Source organism: Cygnus olor, chromosome 13 (genome assembly GCF_009769625.2).
Source record: "Cygnus olor isolate bCygOlo1 chromosome 13, bCygOlo1.pri.v2, whole genome shotgun sequence".
NCBI lineage: Eukaryota > Metazoa > Chordata > Aves > Anseriformes > Anatidae > Cygnus > Cygnus olor.
In genome coordinates, this window is record NC_049181.1 from 20,899,887 (window position 1) to 20,918,431 (window position 18,545).

The 18,545-nt window shown below is 38.5% G+C and overlaps 1 protein-coding gene across 2 annotated transcripts in view; it reads right to left on the reverse strand.

The window, feature by feature from the left end:
- Nucleotides 1-18,545, reverse strand: part of GRIA3 (glutamate ionotropic receptor AMPA type subunit 3) — a 403,275-nt gene that overhangs the window by 245,299 nt on the left and 139,431 nt on the right. For both annotated transcript variants that reach the window (XM_040572878.1, XM_040572877.1), the window contains exon 3: nt 2,054-2,138. The gene's annotated coding sequence lies outside the window, so the exon portion shown is untranslated. The remainder of the gene's footprint in view (nt 1-2,053; nt 2,139-18,545) is intronic.

The following is an 18,545-nucleotide window of genomic DNA, read 5'->3' on the forward strand; positions in this document are numbered from 1 at the left end:
TTTCACTCCAGCATCCCTTCCTAATTTTTAATGCACCCTACCCTTGAACACAGCTATTTGTTATTACAGGTGAGGCTGCATAAGCATATGGTGAGTGGAGGCCCAGTCAGCTGGAACACCCAGCTTCAGCTGATATTCTGCAGAATTGTTTGGCTGTAGGAGCTCAGCAATATATTTTGATAGGCTTCACCGTGCAGCTATAGATCTAGTTTGCTTCCCACTCGGATATTGTTCATGCTTCAGTCATCATGCACAAAATTAGTGATAAGCAATATTAAGCACAGCACTCGGTATTGCGGTTCTGCCCAGGAGGGCTGATAATGGATCCCAGTCTCTTTATGCTTTTACAGGAAGCTGAGCAACTGCTTGCCTGGGAAGCAGAAACAGATAACTACTCGGAGCTTTATGTTAATGCAATGTCTGTCATATCCCTCTTGCACCTTCACCATGAGCTTTCAAAGTCTCGGTGGAAATATTAAAATGGAAGACCTTTCTGCTAGTACCATTTCAGTGAGGAAGCTATGATGCAGAAATAACTGGTAAGGATATTTCAGCAGCTTGCCATGCATTAAAAAATGCATGATCTTCAGAACATGACCACATATAGCAATTAGAATGTATTTATGTCCATGAGTAAATGTTTTCTTACTTGACTATTGCAGGGCATATAAATAACCTTTAAGCCCCATGTGCTACAAAGCCCGCGTATCTCTTAATTTCATGCAGGCTCAGTCCATTAAGAAGAGTAAGAATTGCATACAGTTAACCCATCTTTTATAGTAAATGGTTTAGAACACTGTGCGAGAGCCTACCTCCTGGCTTTTCTGCCCTTCTCCCATTCCGTCAGAAGCAGGTTTTCCTATAAAAGTCTTAACGAGCTATCTCCCATACTCTCCAAGTATATTAGTTGTAGGCTAGGTGTTCTTTCCCTTCAAATTGAATTAATGTGGTCTGACATTTTCTTTAAAACACTACAGGTTTTAGTCATCCCCCAGACTGTCCCGTGTGCTGCTGGTGCCAACCTATGACCATTGCTACATATGCCCTTTGCCCATAACCAGGTTGCTCTTTTGCTATTTCCAGGTGATTCAAAAGCACATCAGTAAAACACCAAATGAAAGCAGTGTATCCAAGGAACTGCAACAAGACACGGATCCCATTTGTTCCTTAGGCAATACAAGTATACAAAATAATTGCAAGGTTCACCAAGAGCCACATCAGGAGACAAGTTTTCTTGAGCACTGTGCTTCAATCTTGCATCTTTGACTTATACTTTCAGGACAAATATTCCAAAGCTTCAAGTATGTTTTGCTGTCATTCCTCAGTATTTTACTCTCTAGCTCCAGACTTACTGGAGCTAAAGATGTTTAGTTGGAGGGATTTGCTTTCAGCTCTAAAATAACTGGACTTTTCAGATAAAAAGGAGGAGGAAAACTCAGATAAGTTTCAGATAAACTGAAAATAAGAATGCACAAGAGAACCACACTATTTTTATCACTATAGTGTAGATATATACAAAAATATATTTAAATAAAGAAGGTATCCTATTAAGATTGCTAAGGTGAAAGAATATTTGTTACCTACACCTCTGCCTACAGCTTGATCTGGAAAACCATTTACCACTATGCCAAAGGAGCTCATTTTCCAAACCCTACCCTCATCAAAATGATAGCATTGAATGGAAGCATTTCCATTGGTTGCTTTACACTAGAGCACATCTGCCCAGTTGCAAATGAACGCAGAACAACAATTACTTCCTTGTGCGCTTCTGTCTGACCAGCAAATTACAAACTGTTGATTTCACTGGGGATGTTGAAAAAGAGCTTCAACAGATGCAAGTATGTTGATTTACCATATATGAAGATCCAGTTTCTGCTACAAAATGAAAACTCTCTACATCATTCAAGTGTACTCTGTAAGTCTCATAATAATATTCCAAGTCATCTGACTGATAAACTTCACTAATTTAGCCTGATTGTTCCATTTAATCTTAACGATTGCCTGGAAATCTCAGAGGACATTTTGTTTGGCATCAAGAGAACAGCATACTCACATGAATGCCAGTTGTCTGTGTGGTTGGTTGTCCTGTTTCAGAGCCTCAGAAACCCATGTCAGCTCCACTGAAGAATCATGAATTCCTGTACAAGGAAAAAACAAACAAAAAATTCACACATTGGACTTCTTTTGACTTTTTCTTGATAATCTCCCTGTTTTAGATAAGACTGTTGTAGGTGGTCTATAAGTACAATATCTTTAAGTAAAGAACCAATAGTACAAAATGAACTACTAGGCAATGTCACAACAGCTTAATAAAAAAGGCTATGAAAACATTGTTGAAAGGGTCGATATTATTTGCACAATTGTTTTCTTTATTCTTTAGCCACCTTATAAGCAAGAATCCATCCTCTAATTTTCATCCAGATTGTCACTGGTATCCCAGTGAGGGAACTGCACAGTCACTTATCTGAAATCCATACCAGAATCGTGAGAAACTCAGCAGTACTGGGGCATGTAGTCTATTGCTTTGTAAACGCCTCTGGGGTTCCTTAAAAAGATTTTAATGGGATCCAACACGAACAACTTTGATTATTCCATGATGTTTCAAAGATGCAGCAACCAAACCACAGAGACCATGAATTTGAAAGGCATCAGGCAAATCTAGAGGAGAAGCAGAATTTGCTAAGATTCTTAAGAAAGATTTATATATCATATGACTGGCTACATTTCAGCTGTCATTTCTAGGAACGTCAGTTAGAGGTATTATTACTACCTATACAGAGCTCCATGTGTATTACAATATCTGTGTAGACATTAAAGGCTGCAATGAAAATAGATAGACAGAAGGGAAGTGAAGTAGGAGGGAAGCGATGGCAGTTTCATGTATATAATCAACTGGTTGCTTAGACTCCATTTGAATACCTTGAATTTACATTTGAAGGTTTCAGTTTACTTCTCCACCTCAGCTAACAAATTAATCAGCTTTGCTCATGAATTTCTACATAGTGTTCTTGGGAATTATATATATATATATATATATGTCTGGATACGAGTCTTGATATTCTGAAGCAAAATTATTAATTTATAGTGAACTTGTTACAAATAAATTCTGGAGTTGGTCTTGGGGACCTTCCAGGAGCCCTGCTATCCCAAATTCCCTACTGTCCGTACAGTTGGTTGTTCAGAACTTCTCAAGACCCAAGTTTTTATTCTCCCTCAGAGAAACAATCATATACATTATTGAAGATGCCATTGCAGAAATTTACATTATTTTGTTTCCACACTGCTTAATGGCATTCAAAAATAACATTATATACACATTATAAATATCAATCTTGAAGAGGCATTAAAGATTCAAAGAGTACTAAATTACCACACGCAGGTGATTATAAATTAATAATCACAAAGAAAGTTGAAATTCAAAAGTTCTCAACAGGTAATTTAAGAGTCTAAAAAGCTCTTCCACAAAACACTGGAATAATACACAGTCTCTTATGGCATCATCTTATCTCATTTTTTGCCAAGTGCTGGCACATGATTTTTATTCAAGTAATACATTCAGAAAATTTCAGAGAATTACTTCTCTGCAATCCTAGTTTTGATGCTTTAATCATTCAGCTCTTTTGTAAGCTGTCACAACTCAAAGCCACTCCTTACTCAGTTTATATTGGACCTCTAAAAATGAGGAAACTGCTTCCTGATCTAGAAGTCTTTGGCACAGTCTGCCTTGAAGTAGTTAACTTCTGCTTCTCTCAGTAATTGCATGTGTTGGGGTTTGCTGCAGTTTGTATTTTGCCTTTTGCCTTGAATGTGCCAGCTCCTTGTGAGGCAGAAATCAAGCGATCACAAAAACAGAATTTCCTAATGATACCTATTGAGAAAGTTGCAGCTAAAACCCAGCAACTGTAACCTTTTCATTGTTTGTTTTTGGTAGGGGTATGGGAACAACACCAATGGCAACGCCCTTGTTGCATCCTCCTCCCACTCTCCATGGACAGATCCGGTTTTCAGCTGAGTCCCCCTTCTGCAATTGAGGTGAGCAAGAAATAACGCTTTTAGCAAAAGCATGAATAAAGATTTTTGATTTTGATGTAGTTCTCACTCACTGTACACAAAGGCAAACATGAGAACTGAATACAGTGTTTGCATGGGACCATTATCTCGTGTATAAATATATATATGTATGTATGTTGAAAAACAGTGTGCATTACAATAAAAAGTAGCAGTGACTGTTGCATCTTAATAATGACTTTCCACTCATTGTGCCTTCAAATTCAAAACACACAGCAAACCCCACGTGTTGCTCACAGGATAGCGTCCAGCATCCCTTACAGCAGTTAGCATTTCTTTCTTGGTGACTAGGATGCACTTTTCTTACTATAGCAGCTTTCAAATTCAAATATAGTTTTAGTTGGTTTCAAGCAGAACATCCTTGGGGAGCAGGCATTCACTCCCAGATTTTAAAACACAGTGAGGATTTAGCAGCACGTAATCCATTGATTTTAGCAGGTGATTGGATGTTTGCAATCAATTCTGACAAAACTTGGTACCTGGATGCACGCAGCATTTCAGCAGTAGGACTGTTGTAGCTCTATTAGTCCAAGACACAAGCAAGGCAAGGTAAAAAAGGAGAAGTCATTGCTATTATTAGCCCAAGTGACTTGACAGGGGAGGGAATAATCTTGTAGGTACACAAGATATTCTTTAGGTCTCTTCTTCAGATATTGATTCCAAAATGTAAAAGCAGCCTTGTGTGAACCTCATTTCCAACCACAACAGTTAGCTAAGTAAAATGTGTGGCCTTCTCTCAACAAACTCCACCTTGCAAGTTGTTTTCAGCTTTAAAAATGTGATCTCTCTTTTCTGCAGTGCCAAAATATTCAACACAGGACAGATTATTAGTCCGTGTGCTGCCTAGTAAATTATGTTAAAGCAACTGGATTAATCTCTTCTGGTAACATTCATTGGCCATGATGCCTGGTTACCCTGAAGCCTGTGTGCTGAAAACAGCAACCAAAGCATTACTGCACTGGACTTATGTGATTCACCTGCTGTAAATACAAAGCCTGTGCACAGGGCACAAGACAACTGGGAGGGGGGTAAGTAATGGCAATCTAATCTGGTTTTATTCCACTCTGTAGTAGTAGCAGGAATGATCAATAGTGATTAGGAAATAACAAATGGAATGTAGATTTCTTATGAATGAATAAAAATCCATAGCCATTAAATTAATATACCCATTTCATTAGTCTTTGCTAGTCATCACAGAAAATGAAATCTCATGGTTCCAAAAATCTAAAACATGTGCTTTTCCAGCTATATCAACATGCTTTGAAATATCTTTAATCGAAAGTAACTGATAGAATATAATGCAGCATTTATCTTGGTGGTGCAGGTGACACAAGGCACATAGCAAATGTTTTAACAAATGTTTTATTTAAAGACAGACTTGAAAAGTCTGTGGGAGTAATTGCCAGTTTGTCAGCTGAATCACTTCATCCTTTGGAAAAGCTTTTTGTCATTATATTAAATGACTCCCAATGTCAGTGCAGGACATTTTATAGGATAAATGCACCTCTGTGTCACTGCATTCTGTTAATGAATATTAAAATATTATTTGGGGGCTTGTTTTACAAAATTGTTATTGTTCATATACTGATGGGCATGCTATTAAATGACATACCCATTGAAAACCCGCATTTCTATGATAAAAGGTACCAAGATCTCTTTTTGCAATTCTGCCTTCTTTCCCATACATAACAAAATGTAGTCTATTTATATTAATTTTGTCGTATAAGAAAATATTTATATATATAGCGTAGCAAAATCTTAATCCTACATGAGAATTGCTATTTAGCTTAATGGGATTGTCTGATTGGAACAGCAGGCGGAACTGGACCCTTTGTGCTCAGCATGCTATATTTACACAACAGATATTGCACCAGCACGTGGTCAAAAAGCAGGCGATATGAACAGCATTTCTAGTTATTGTAAATCAATCCAGCACCCTGGTATCTTTAAAATGCTTGCATACCCTTGAAAGAGGAAGATGTTCTGCTTACATTTAAGAGACTGACATATACTAGTCCTCAAAAAGAAGCATAACACTATCCATTTTTGAACACAAAAATAAAATACCCTTAAGGATATTGTTAGAATTCTTTGGTTTAGCTGAGCAGAAATGTAAAGATTTACTGGATCAATTAAAATACAATGAACTTTATTCCTTGCCAAACTATTTTAATCTATATACATCTGGATTATTCATGTATCTGTCTGCAAGAAGAAAATGCCTGTGAGACTGACTTGCACAGATTTCTGTAGGAGATACCATGTCTTGTATTTTCTGTAGGAGGGAAGCAGTTGGGAGATGAGCAAGAAATATGTGAATCATCTTACGACTACTATCTATGTAAGACTTCATCCTCATAGGAAATAAAGTTACCTGACAATTTAACCAGTAGCGTGGGTTTCTGACAACTTTGCATAAAGTTTGTTTGAAGAGCATTCATATTTTTTAAGCTGTATAAGAACACTTTTTCTAAATTTATTCTAAGCACTGATCTGAACAGAATTCCAACTGGAGAATTAATGACAAAAAAAAGGTAAAAATGTGTCTTTGCAGTGAATAAAATCAGAGCTATAGATTGAAACAAATAAAACTCTAGAAAAGTTGCCATCTGTTTCTGACTTACAGTTTGGTCACTGTTTCTACAGACAGCACATATGATTTCATTTTTCCCCCCACCTTCCTGCTTTAAAGTCCCTGTGATCTGATTTTAAGAAGGCCCTAAATTAATCATTCCTTTCCCATACTCTTTGGGTGGTGCCCAAACTGAAGAATGAAAAGCTTTTCTATACCTTCCCATTTTTAAACAATTAGGGAAAAACAATGGAAGTTTTGCCAGAAGCTTTGCTCAGTCTCCTACCACTGAACTCCAGCTCAGTGCCAGAGGCGCTGCCTTCCTCCTTCCCTCCTCACAAGCCTTGGTGAAGCCAAGCAGGAACAGGCTCATTCCATGGTGCTCTCAAGCACTCATTCAGCCTAGAGAATCAGGGCGATGCTACTGAGCTCTTATCTCTACCAGTTAGGCCTCCAAAGACTTTACTACCACTTCCCATTTCGTACACAGTTATGCGCTATGCCAGCTTGCGATCTTTACAGGATCAAGTGTGTAGCTTTACTAGGAAGGATTTCAGTTCTTGTGAGTCACCGTTATTTTCAGTATCGTATATTTATTTTAGCTATATATTTTTTTAATCTCTCTTACCTTGGTTTTATGCAGTCTTCAATATATAAAGAACAGATAAACAAACATTACAGAAAGAATAACTGTGCAAGCAATCGGATTTTGGTAGCAAAGACAACCATTAGTTTGCCTCCAGCTGCTAACAATGGGATTAGAGGCAATGTCTCACATGCAGTTTACAATAGTTTCTGTCCAATGATTTTTAGATATTTCCTATCAATTAATTTCCCATGACTCATCATTCACATTAAAGACAGAAATATTGTTTCCTTTTAATAGGGAAGTTGAATTTTTCAAACTGAAAAGAGTCCAAACCCTCTTTATAAATGTGCTAAAACATTCTTCTAAAGAGTATTAAGCAATTTTTGAAAACAGGACTTGGTTCAAAATATATGTGTATTCAAATTAAAACAAAGCCTGCAAAATCTTGATTTGAGGACCCAGAATCCCAGTACTTTTGTATTCACTCTCACTTGGAATATTTAATGAAGAAATCAGGAAAAAAAGTGTTTACAAGCGTTACTTAACATGTTTAAGGTCTTCCTCACAACTATAAATTTAATGAACACTTCAACAAATAAATCCTATTTCTTTTAATCCTCTTGAATCAGAAGCTGTGTAACCAAAGCTTCTGATCAGAAAATATTTTTGATAATGTTCAAATCCCCACTTTGTCCTTCGGTTAGCAGAATACTAACAAGCTTTTTTAGCCATTCATCTGAATTTCTGTTCATCAGCTCAGTTATGGACTTAGGCTGACAACAGCAAAATCATTACATTTCTACCTAGTGTTGGTTCTATAGTTGCAAACGAATATTCAAATGAATATTGATTTTCTTACAACTGGGAAAGGTTTAACAGACACAGCAATAGTAATTCACAGTAAAGAGTAGATAAACTTGGAGCTGGGAAACAAAGAGCTAACATGTCATCATTGTTAGTGCTGCTGGAAATGAAAACTGAAGAAGAGCTGAATAGGTAAGTGATTCACCAAATTCTTACTGGTGGATACATTGGTTAAAATCATTTGGGTGGCAACTAAAGTAATGCTCCAAGATCTTTTTGGAAAGTTCTCTTGTCTCAAAAATACTCTGAAATGATGCATGACAGGAGCAAGAGCAAATAAGAACTGGAAGTAGGTGGCAGACCAGATGAATGCATTAGTTTTGACTGATTATCTCCATCCCAAAACAAATGAAATCACTCAAAATAGACATTTAACTGCAGGCTCGCAGGTTCTGCATAATGTTTTCCATACATCTTATTTTCTCTTGTTCCTGTGTCCTATAAACACTGGATATCCTGTATCCTATATACATAGGATAGTTTTAAGGTCCCCCAAACGATTGTTAATATCAGAACTTCAGCTTTCATTTAAAAAAAGTTTTGATTCCTTCTGGTTGTGAAAGACTGCCTGAATTCTAGCATAACCCGTATCTAAGCAAACTCCCCAAATACTTTGCTTGATTTTCAAGAGAAATTAGAAAAAACTCCTGAAGGAGATTCCATTTATAAGTCAACACTACCTTTGTGTTTTCCACTTAGTGGAGACAGCCAATGAAATTAAAGGTAACGTATTTGAAAGAGTCTTTTTTTTTTTTTTTAAGGCTGTCTCCTTTTACACAGGTCTGCAATTAACCTTCCCATCACACAGTACTAGGAGAAGAGCATTTCATGATTCGTGAAAGAATTATACAATTATAGGAATAAGAGGACTGTTGTTGCTAGCTGAGGGGAAACTTAAGAGTTTTCTCCAAAGGCCCATGCATATGACTTTATATTCCCAAACGCCCCTTCTTCAGGCTGTTCTCTAGCCTTCTTTTCTCATCTTTTCAAACACACATAATATTACTTGACATGAAACTTTACAGTTGAGGCCATTATTCTTAGATCACAGGAGAATCCACCCTTTCTCCAAGGAATAGTTCTGCTACTTAATCTAACAAGCCACGGGAAGTGGCACAGGAAGGTGTTTAGGTGACTCATTTATCTTAAGTGTTGTCTAGTTAATCAGGGCTCTCGGGGTCAATTTCTAACGCAACTGCAGACTTTGTGGATCATTTTGAACAAGTGCAAAATTAGTAATGACTAGGTCTCTTGACAGGTGTTGAAAGGCTTTGTTAATTTAAACACAAAATATGAGCTTACAGTTTAACAGAACTCTTCTCCACACTTGTAATGTAATTCTAAAAACCTTAAAATTCTAGATTCAACAATAATTGACTCTTTAAAATTTCCAATACAGGGCAAGTCACCTGTGCCTGGAATTAAGATGTTACAATAAATTTGAGCTGAACAACATATATCCAGAAGGTAGGAGGTAGAATAGAATAGTTCAGTTGGAAGGTACATACAAATATCATTAAGTCCAACTGCCTGACCACCTCAGGGCTAACCAAAATTTAAAGCATATTATTCAGGGCATTGCCCAAATGCCTCTGAAACACTGACAGGCAGGGGGAAGCCTGGTCCAGTGTTTGATCACTCTCACAGTAAAGAAATCTTTCTTAATGTCCAGTCTGACCCTCCCCTGGCACAACTTTTTGCCAGTCCTGTGTGTCCAGCCATCGGTCACGAGGAAAAGGAGACTGACATCTTTCCTGCACTTCCCCTTCTCAGGAAGTTGCAGAGAGCAGTGAGGTCCTCTCTCAGCCTCCTTTCCTCCAGACTAGACAACCCTGGTGTCGTCAGCCCCTCCACACAGGACATTGGAGAGAGTCAACAGTATCTCCCAGTTTAATATCATCAGTGATTTTGCTAAGGATGCATTCAACTCCTGCATCCAGATCACTGAAACAAAAAATAATGTTGAACAGAAGCAGCCCTAGAATAGGTACATCATGTGAATTTCTTGAGTGACCCTGGTTGACAATGCTGCTGAGCACTGCCTTAAAAGAAAGGCATTTCTCTGATCTCCAAGATGATGCACCGAATATTCACAAAATGAAATTCAAGAAACCGCTAACTAGAAGCAACCCCAAACTCGTATTTTCTCCCAGCTAAAGACAACGATTGATCAAACTGGAGGAAGATTTATGGAAATGTTGCAGGCGGTAGAGATCCTCTGTGTATCAGGCCTCAACAGACTTTTTTTTGTGCAGCTCCTTGGGGATGCGTGTTCTTCTGTACCATCTGGTCCGGGCACCAGTGAGGAACTAAACAAGAACTGTTCGGTCCTGAGACTTATCTAGCGCCTCAAGGGAGCACATGACAAGAAAAATCAGAAAGCTTATGTTGAAATTACAGGGAGAAAAGTGAAATATGGGTGGGTGGCAGAATATGGATACATATGTTTGAAAATACTGGTCTAAAAAGGAATCACAATTGTTAATGATGTGACTTCAGTATCCTAGAACAAAGTATGTGAAGTCTACTCTGATGTCATAAAACAGAATTGACATTTAGTCACCTAAGCAGGTTTATTTTCAGAGTTACTGTGCAACTTCACCTCTCATTCCTATCATTTGGATTTATAGGTACTGAGTCATCTAAATAAGGAAATTACATAATAAATTTTTACCACTTATTATAAAACCCTAGGCTGATGTCTGAAGCTGAACAAATAAAATATAAGCAGTATCTATGCAAAATTTCACTTTGCAAAGGTCTCTATCTTCTGCAAATTAGTTCCCCAGTACTCGTCTACAGCATTTCACAAATACTTCAGGGTACCAGAATGGAAGACATACTAAAATTATGAAAATATCAGGATAATTAATAACAAAAATGCACTATGACCTTGAAGTGTGCATGACTGAAGCCTTTTCCAGCACTGAAACCACAGTTAGGGACTTGCACTGTGTCACGGCACCAAACTGACACGGAGCATACGGGTGGCTCTTCCGCACTGACATGTTTTACATTTAAACATTGCTCTCTTCTGACTTTGTAGCACAAGACCTGCATCAGTGTAACTTACTGTTGTTTTTTAACAGACTGACAGATCTCAAGCTTTTATATTAGTTTAATGCTCAGAAGCACAGCTTGGGGCTGTATCAGAGCTAATACAGTTTCTTTTAACATGGGTACAGTGAACCCAGCTAGACAAACAGTCTTTGAGGTTTACAGTTTGTTTTGCTTTGCTCAGAGCGTGGGAAATACAAGGGAGTAGGAAAAAGCAAGGAAGCTCTCTCACTCATCTGTACAACACAAGAGGATCAGTACACAAAATGCTATTCAGCCATTTATATCCCTGCTTGGATTACACTGTCATACTGCCTATTCAAATACAGAACAGTGCTATGATTTTGATATTTGTAGCCAAAGTATTTTGAAGATTTCAATGGCTACAAACAACTGCCCCATTACTGACTTCACCAGAAGCCAGAGACCATCAACAATTACAACAGAGCCAGAGAGACCAGGTGATAACACTTGACATAACAGCGATATTTTTTCCTAAGCAAAGATATTAGTCCATAAATGTACTCACAAGAACAACCCATGGGTTTCACTAAATCTAGTGTTCTGATGATGCTATGGTAGGACCAAGTTTTAGAACTTGGCCGTCGCCTTTCTCCAACAGCAGCACTGCTGAGAGCAGCCCCCACTGCCAGCTGCAGGGCCAGCAAGGGGCTGGAAGTGAATGAGAAATTTTTATTGTCTACTTACTATTCCCTACAGACTGGCAAATAACTCAAACCCAGATGTTCCTAACAAAAATCTGTGATTTGGGATTTAGCTGTTGCTGTCCCAGGAAAGTGAAAAGTGTTCAGTGGTCTCTGACAGTAGCAACACCTGAACACACAGACATTAATTGCAATTTGCTTGGAAAAAAAAATAATCATCTTTCTAGTAAAGAATGAAATTGCAATTACCAATCATTTTAATTTAAGGAACCAACTGCTCTGCTTGCAGAAAGACTGCATTACTGTAATTTCAAAGTTATATCGGAAGGTCAGATGTGAGAATTTAAAGTGCAGTCTTACAGATGCTCTTGCAGATGTCGAGAGAATGTTTCACTGTTCAAATTCTCTTGAAACCTACAAACAACATCAGCTTCGGGTACTACTCAGAATCCCAGAAACAACTAAGTATTTTGTGTTCCCCCCACAGAGAAGACATCTCTTATTAAAAACACCAAAGCCTGGTTAAGGGAAAATGAAGCAAAATATACAAATGAAATCCATCTCATTTGTTCCCAAAGTGTCAGCTCAGTAGCTGACAATCACAGAGCATTACTTTCCACCAGAGCTTCAAGCAGTAAATATCCAAGATATTGGGTAGAAAACAAACAAACAAAAGTCAGCTATTATACAGAATGGCCTCCAAAAGCTTAGCAAAAACTGACCGTCACTCAGAAACAGAGTATGAAAATCCCAAATTAGTGACACTAAAGACAACTATTATCTCTGTATATTCACATAGAATTTTAATATTCCAAGAGGAAAAAGAATTCTCCAGGTGTAATATCCCCAGTGAGCAAAATTTTAGAGAGTGCAATTTCTAGTCTGCAAGGAATTGCAAGATGTTAACATCTGAGTGGTCCAAAATGGAAAGGAATGTGGGGAATGAAAAAAGTTCTGAAGTACCAATCAGCAATACTGTGCCGAGATATACACATTTTGTTGACAATGTTTCATGCTGAGCTGTTGACAACTTGAATTTCAAAATACTAAATTTGAAACCAAACTGTTCATTTGGTACACATCCACTGAAGAAATTAAAAGATCAACAACATTATGCTATTTTAATAATTCAGATTTTGAGATTTTTTTTTCCCCAGGAATTTTATTTTCATCAACACTGTTCAAGTACTTCAAACATTTACTGCATATTCTAATGTCTTCAAAAATTATCTTTTGCACCTACAATTGTGTGCGTAACAATTATGTAGGTTGCTTGTTTATTCCTTAGGACCAGGAGAAAAAAAAAAAGCACAGTGCATCATCCTAGTTCTGCAAAGCAGAAGAACTTTTTCTATGGCAAATGATTGACTGAATTTTTTCATTCTCTGTCATTAATGCTCTCTCTCCCCCAACACTTGATCTAAAACCAGAACTGCCTTTCCTTAGAGCAAGAAGCCTAAACAAGCTATATCAGCTTCCAAGTGCAGATGCAAGTCAGTCAGTGGGTTTGCTTACCCAATCTACCTATTGTTTCATTAATTTTCTACACACACTCCAATATATTCTGGCAGTACTGTTGCCTCACCACACACAAGATCAGCTAGCTCAAGTGACAGCATATGATCAGCATACATTGCAGATACTGTTTAAAGTACTTTGAGTACTATTGAAATGTTATTCCCACCTGATAAGTTTTTCTTATCATCTGACAATAAAAGTCCCAGTGCCCTGGTGTCCAGTGAATTGCATTGTTATTTGCAACATTTCATTAAAAATTGCTTCAAAGCAACTTTTTGAAAAGTGGTCATTTGAAAAACGTACTTAAGAATCTAAAGGCTAATCTAAAGAGCAGCATTAAAGTTGAGGCAGCAATGCCCAAAGCCAAGGCTGAAGGTGTAAAACTAGAGCAAGGTACACATGTCCTTAAAGGCCATTCATTCATCACCAAATTTCTTGTTACAGTAAATCCATATGACGATCAAACTCCAGTCCAAGCTTGTCACCATCTCTTTGTCTCAAGAATTCTTCAATTTGGATTTATGCTAAGTATTAGCATTATTAATGACGTAGCTCATGTATGTGGAAAACAGAATTTAGGCAAAGAAGGAAGTTTTACTGATCTGTCTGTTTCTAGTTTATCACATTATCAAGCTGTTAAAGTTTGCCCTAAGCTATGGATACTCCAATTCTAATTTAATTGGTAGAAGCACTATTGCTTGATATCTTTAGCTCCCATTACTTATCTGATAAGAGAAAGTAAGTACAAATAAAGTAAAAAACATAGCTATATATAGGAAGGCCAATATAGAGAAGAGAATGAAAAGGAAGACATGGTATTGGGGCAATATAAATGAATTTAGTAAAGGACAAACAAAGCCACAACAAATGCTCGTAGGATGCCCTGGGGAGAAGGAAGCAAGTGGTTTTCTTTGAGGCAAGACCAGAGTGCCAGGATCAGTGGGCACAGTATCTCTAGTGATGACAGTGAAGGGTCCTAGCCTCGATGCTTAGGTTTAAAGCACTGACCTGGAGACAGGAAACGCTGTGAAAACCATAATTCTAGATAGATGCTCAAAATCTGGAAGAAGGAATTTTAAATGCCTCGTGAGAAGAAAGCAATAAATTGATGCCACAGTCACTTGAATCCTAGAAATATCGCTAAACTGAGGAAACTGTAATCACTATAATTAAGTGAATGCTTAATTAAGACATTCGGTGAATAGCAAGACATGTTTGCAATTACAGCCCAAGGCAAGAGATGGCTCCATAATGATGGCCACTGCTCATTGCTGCATGGATGGCCAAATAATGGATGGCCAAAAGCCCACAGACGGGGCTTAGGTGAGCAACAGCTACTCTCCCAACATCATCATTTGCAGGTCAACAGTGCCTTAGCAACCCTGCTGGGGAGCAAGACTACACTGCAACGTGTGTTACACAAAATTCAAACCAAAATGACACCTTCCCATGAGAGCTGAGCACTGCCCTCGCCTACAGTGATATGGGACCGCTAATGCGTGGCAGTGGGCTGTGCCCAAGTGTAAACTCAGGGGACAAAATATAGCCCACAAAGTGGAAAGTAAGATCACGTATACACAGCATGCGCATTGCCTGCTGAGACAGCTCTCCACGTAACCTTTACCACGTTGATGAGGCACAGCATGCTACACTTGTCTCTGCAGGAGTTAAAAGACTAACTACATCAATATGCTACGTTAATACAGTTTATGATGGAAGGAGACTAATAGATGAGAAGTAGCGATGTGCACTTCGAGGAATTAATTGCTGGGAATTAGAGTCTTATTTTCAGCGTAGTAGCAATTTTATTTTGTTTTGAGAAGGTTTGGGGATTAATGGTGGAAAGGCAAAGACCTGTCTCTCCTTTAGTGACACAAGTGTTCATCTGAGATTGAAATGACTTCCAAAAGACAGGTACAAAAACAATTACTAAAACAAAAACTACTGCCACAGAACAAAAACTTTGTTGTTTTCCTATGCACCAGAGATCTTCTGAACTTAATCCTTCCACTTGGCCTCCCCCCAGCCCTAGATGATGATACAATAAAAGAAAGGGATCACTTGTGGTATAAACTAACAGAAGCACAAAATTCAGAAGCCTCAGATGTAAAATCTAGGTCTGAATTTGATTTTCACTGATTGGAGTTCCCTTCTCTTGTATTTTATGGTGTTAGGAAAACTTTAATGACTGCCTTAAAGAAACCAGTTGCTGCACCGTACATATAAGTAGTCGAGAGTAGAGGAAAATGGGTGAACAAAGAGACATATTCACAAAGTTCATCTGCGTGCTACTGAAGTCTTGTCTTAAACACTGATTCAACTTCATCTAGTGAAAGATTTCACAATTCCTGCCACTCAATTCCACTTACTGCTTAGCAATGGAATAAAACCACACACATTTAGGAAAAGTTACATTTAATATTTTGGTATATGCCCAACTAGTCAGAAATCATTAACTCATTTGCTCATGAATACTGAGCTCTATTTTAAACTCGTCTGCATTAGGATATATTTTTAGTTCTGTTTTATTTCTGTGGAGAGTAAGAAGCAGAACATTTTATCTCCTGTTCATAAAGGAGATATAAATCATCCCATTCTAAAAAGGTGGAACAATTTTTGCTCTGGTTCTTTTGCAATCAATTTGATCTAACCTCAAAACGAGGCCTCATCCTGCTTCCAAGCTAGCTCTCCTTATCTAACTCAGAGCACCCTAAGTGTTCAGCAATTTACCTGCAGTAAGAGAAATAAGGGTTTTTTGCTACTCAAATTATTAGTCTGCCGTAGAGAAGGGGAGCATTAATACAAAGATGCAGGAGCTGCTTTATGCTGGAATAACCCAGAGTGCAGCTATGCTCACTCACAGTCCAGCCGGCTATGCCAGATCATACAGGGTCTGCTTCTGCTCAAGTGCTTGTGCAGATTCGCCACCACAAGCATCTAAGTTGTATCAGGAAACCACGCAGGGGCTTCAAGTTCTAACTCTGTTGAACTTGAGGCTGGAGAGTTTGAGGACAGACCAATAAATATGGGAATTTCACTAAAGAATTTCATTCTCCATTGAGTGTGACTGGAATAACTAGAAAAGCTTGCAAAGCAAATTTAGCTGTCCAGATAATCCGGCCTTCAGAAAGGCACAGCGCATTCAAAATCAGCTTAGGCAATGCTCTGACTTATTGCCATCGCCCACATAAAGTCATCTCATGGCATCTTCTAGTGTCTACCTACAACAAATTCTGAAATTTACATTTGTTTTTATTTCGACATTGATTGCACTTAAGCATGCTAATCATCAGCATGATGTTGTATTTTTTTCCCACAGAAAAGAAGGGAAAGTATCGAGATTTTTGAGTATAGAATACTTTGAAAAAAATAACCATAAGATGTACTTTTTTTTAAAAAAAAAAACCACAAAACTAGAGTAGAGGGCTCCCCTTATATAATTATAAAATCATTGTTGGCATGACTGATTTAATTTGAATAGCATTCCCTGGGGAAATATACTGTGCTATCAACTTGAAATGATTATGATTATTTGGCCTTCAGCAGTAGTGGGATAAACTCAGCAGCAGAGCTGGATGGCAGTATGCCCACAGCTACACCTAATGAAATGAAGCACATCTGTGGCTCTGACAGGAGGAAATACCAGCGAACGAGCTAATCTCACAGCAACTCCTTCCACGCCTGATGCCAGCCGAGTTTCCAAGCACCCACAGGCTATACCCCAAGGTCCTTACTCAGCTTTTACTCAGAACTGAGGGGATTTTGATCACGGACTGAAAAGCAAAAGGGGCAGATGTTATGTTTAAAAATAATAATATATAGGGGAGGCTAGCTCGCTGCCTTGTTCGATTTGGCAGGAGAGGATGAGAGGGGTCTTCTTTGAGGAAGACCCTCAGTCTTTTTTCCCTACGAACAGAGATGGTCAAATATGAAAACTGATATTTTTATGATAAATTAAATGGAGTGGAACTTCATCAAGCTGGCAATAACTGCTTTATTCTAAGCTGCTCTCCCTAAGATCGGCAATCTAATTTCACACCCTGCAATACTTGCATGAGAAGCCTTAGCAGTGCCTTGCTCTGACCTAAAATAGGTGAACAGCCCCAGCACACAGAGCTGGTTCTTGGAGAACTTCTGCTCCGGTGAACAAACCCTCTGTGGCAATTTAGAATATGGCTTTTTAAATTGCATTGACAGGTTGGACAATGGGGCTTTGCTGCTCTCAACTAACAATCTAGTGAGCAGATGAAAAGCAAACCTCTGCCTTTGTCACAGTTGCTGGCACTCAACCATAGGAGATTAAAGCAGGTGCTTAGAAGGAAAGAGCCAGTACGTAGCCAGATGATGGTTCGAGACAAAGGAGCAGTCCACTGGAGAATAGATATGGGAGGAAAAAGCCTGATAGAAAAAGGAAAAAAAGAATCCCTAAACATATGCCGTGCAGGAAGAACACAATTTGACATCCCCCTCCCTGGGGACTAAGCTAGAGTTGCTTTCACAATTCCTCTGGCCTCCCAGAGTCAAGAGCTGCCTGTCCAGAGAGCCTGAACCATCTCTGCCCTTGTTTTATTTTAATGGTAGCAAACTGGAGGGCAGCATGGCTTCCCTGTTGATTGCTCTCTCTGTAAATGCCAGTTCCCCAGAGGAAGAGGTACTTATGCCAGCAAAAGTAAATGGCTTGTTTTCCATGTAATAGCAGAATAGCGTTCTGAATGCAATAAGCAGTTTTCCCTACTTCTACACAAGGCAAAAGAGGTCTGTGCAAAAATAATCCCCTCTGTCACAGGATAAAAGGTATATGTAGTCTAAGAATGACTTAAGCTTTCCTGGGGACTTTATCATGGGACACAGAATGATGTATTCAACTTGCGTAGGACCCGTGCAGCAGCCCGTTTCCCTGGGGCTCCTAGGAAGCATCCAGGTCCAAAACATTAGCTGTTTATTGTTCGGCTTTTTCATTTTCAGAAATCTGGTTCCCAGTTCTCCCCTCCTGGAATGAGGGACTGTTAGGAGACACAATGCAGAACACAAAATATAATTGGGATGGGTAGAGCAATCCGATTAAAATGAGAAATCTGCCCGGAGCAGGAACAAAAATCAAGAAATGAAGGAAACGATAAAGAAGGTGAAAATCTATCTATATATTTAAAATCTTTATGATTTGTCTGTAGTTCCCTAATTCCAAGGGCACCAAAACAAGAAAAGCAGCTTT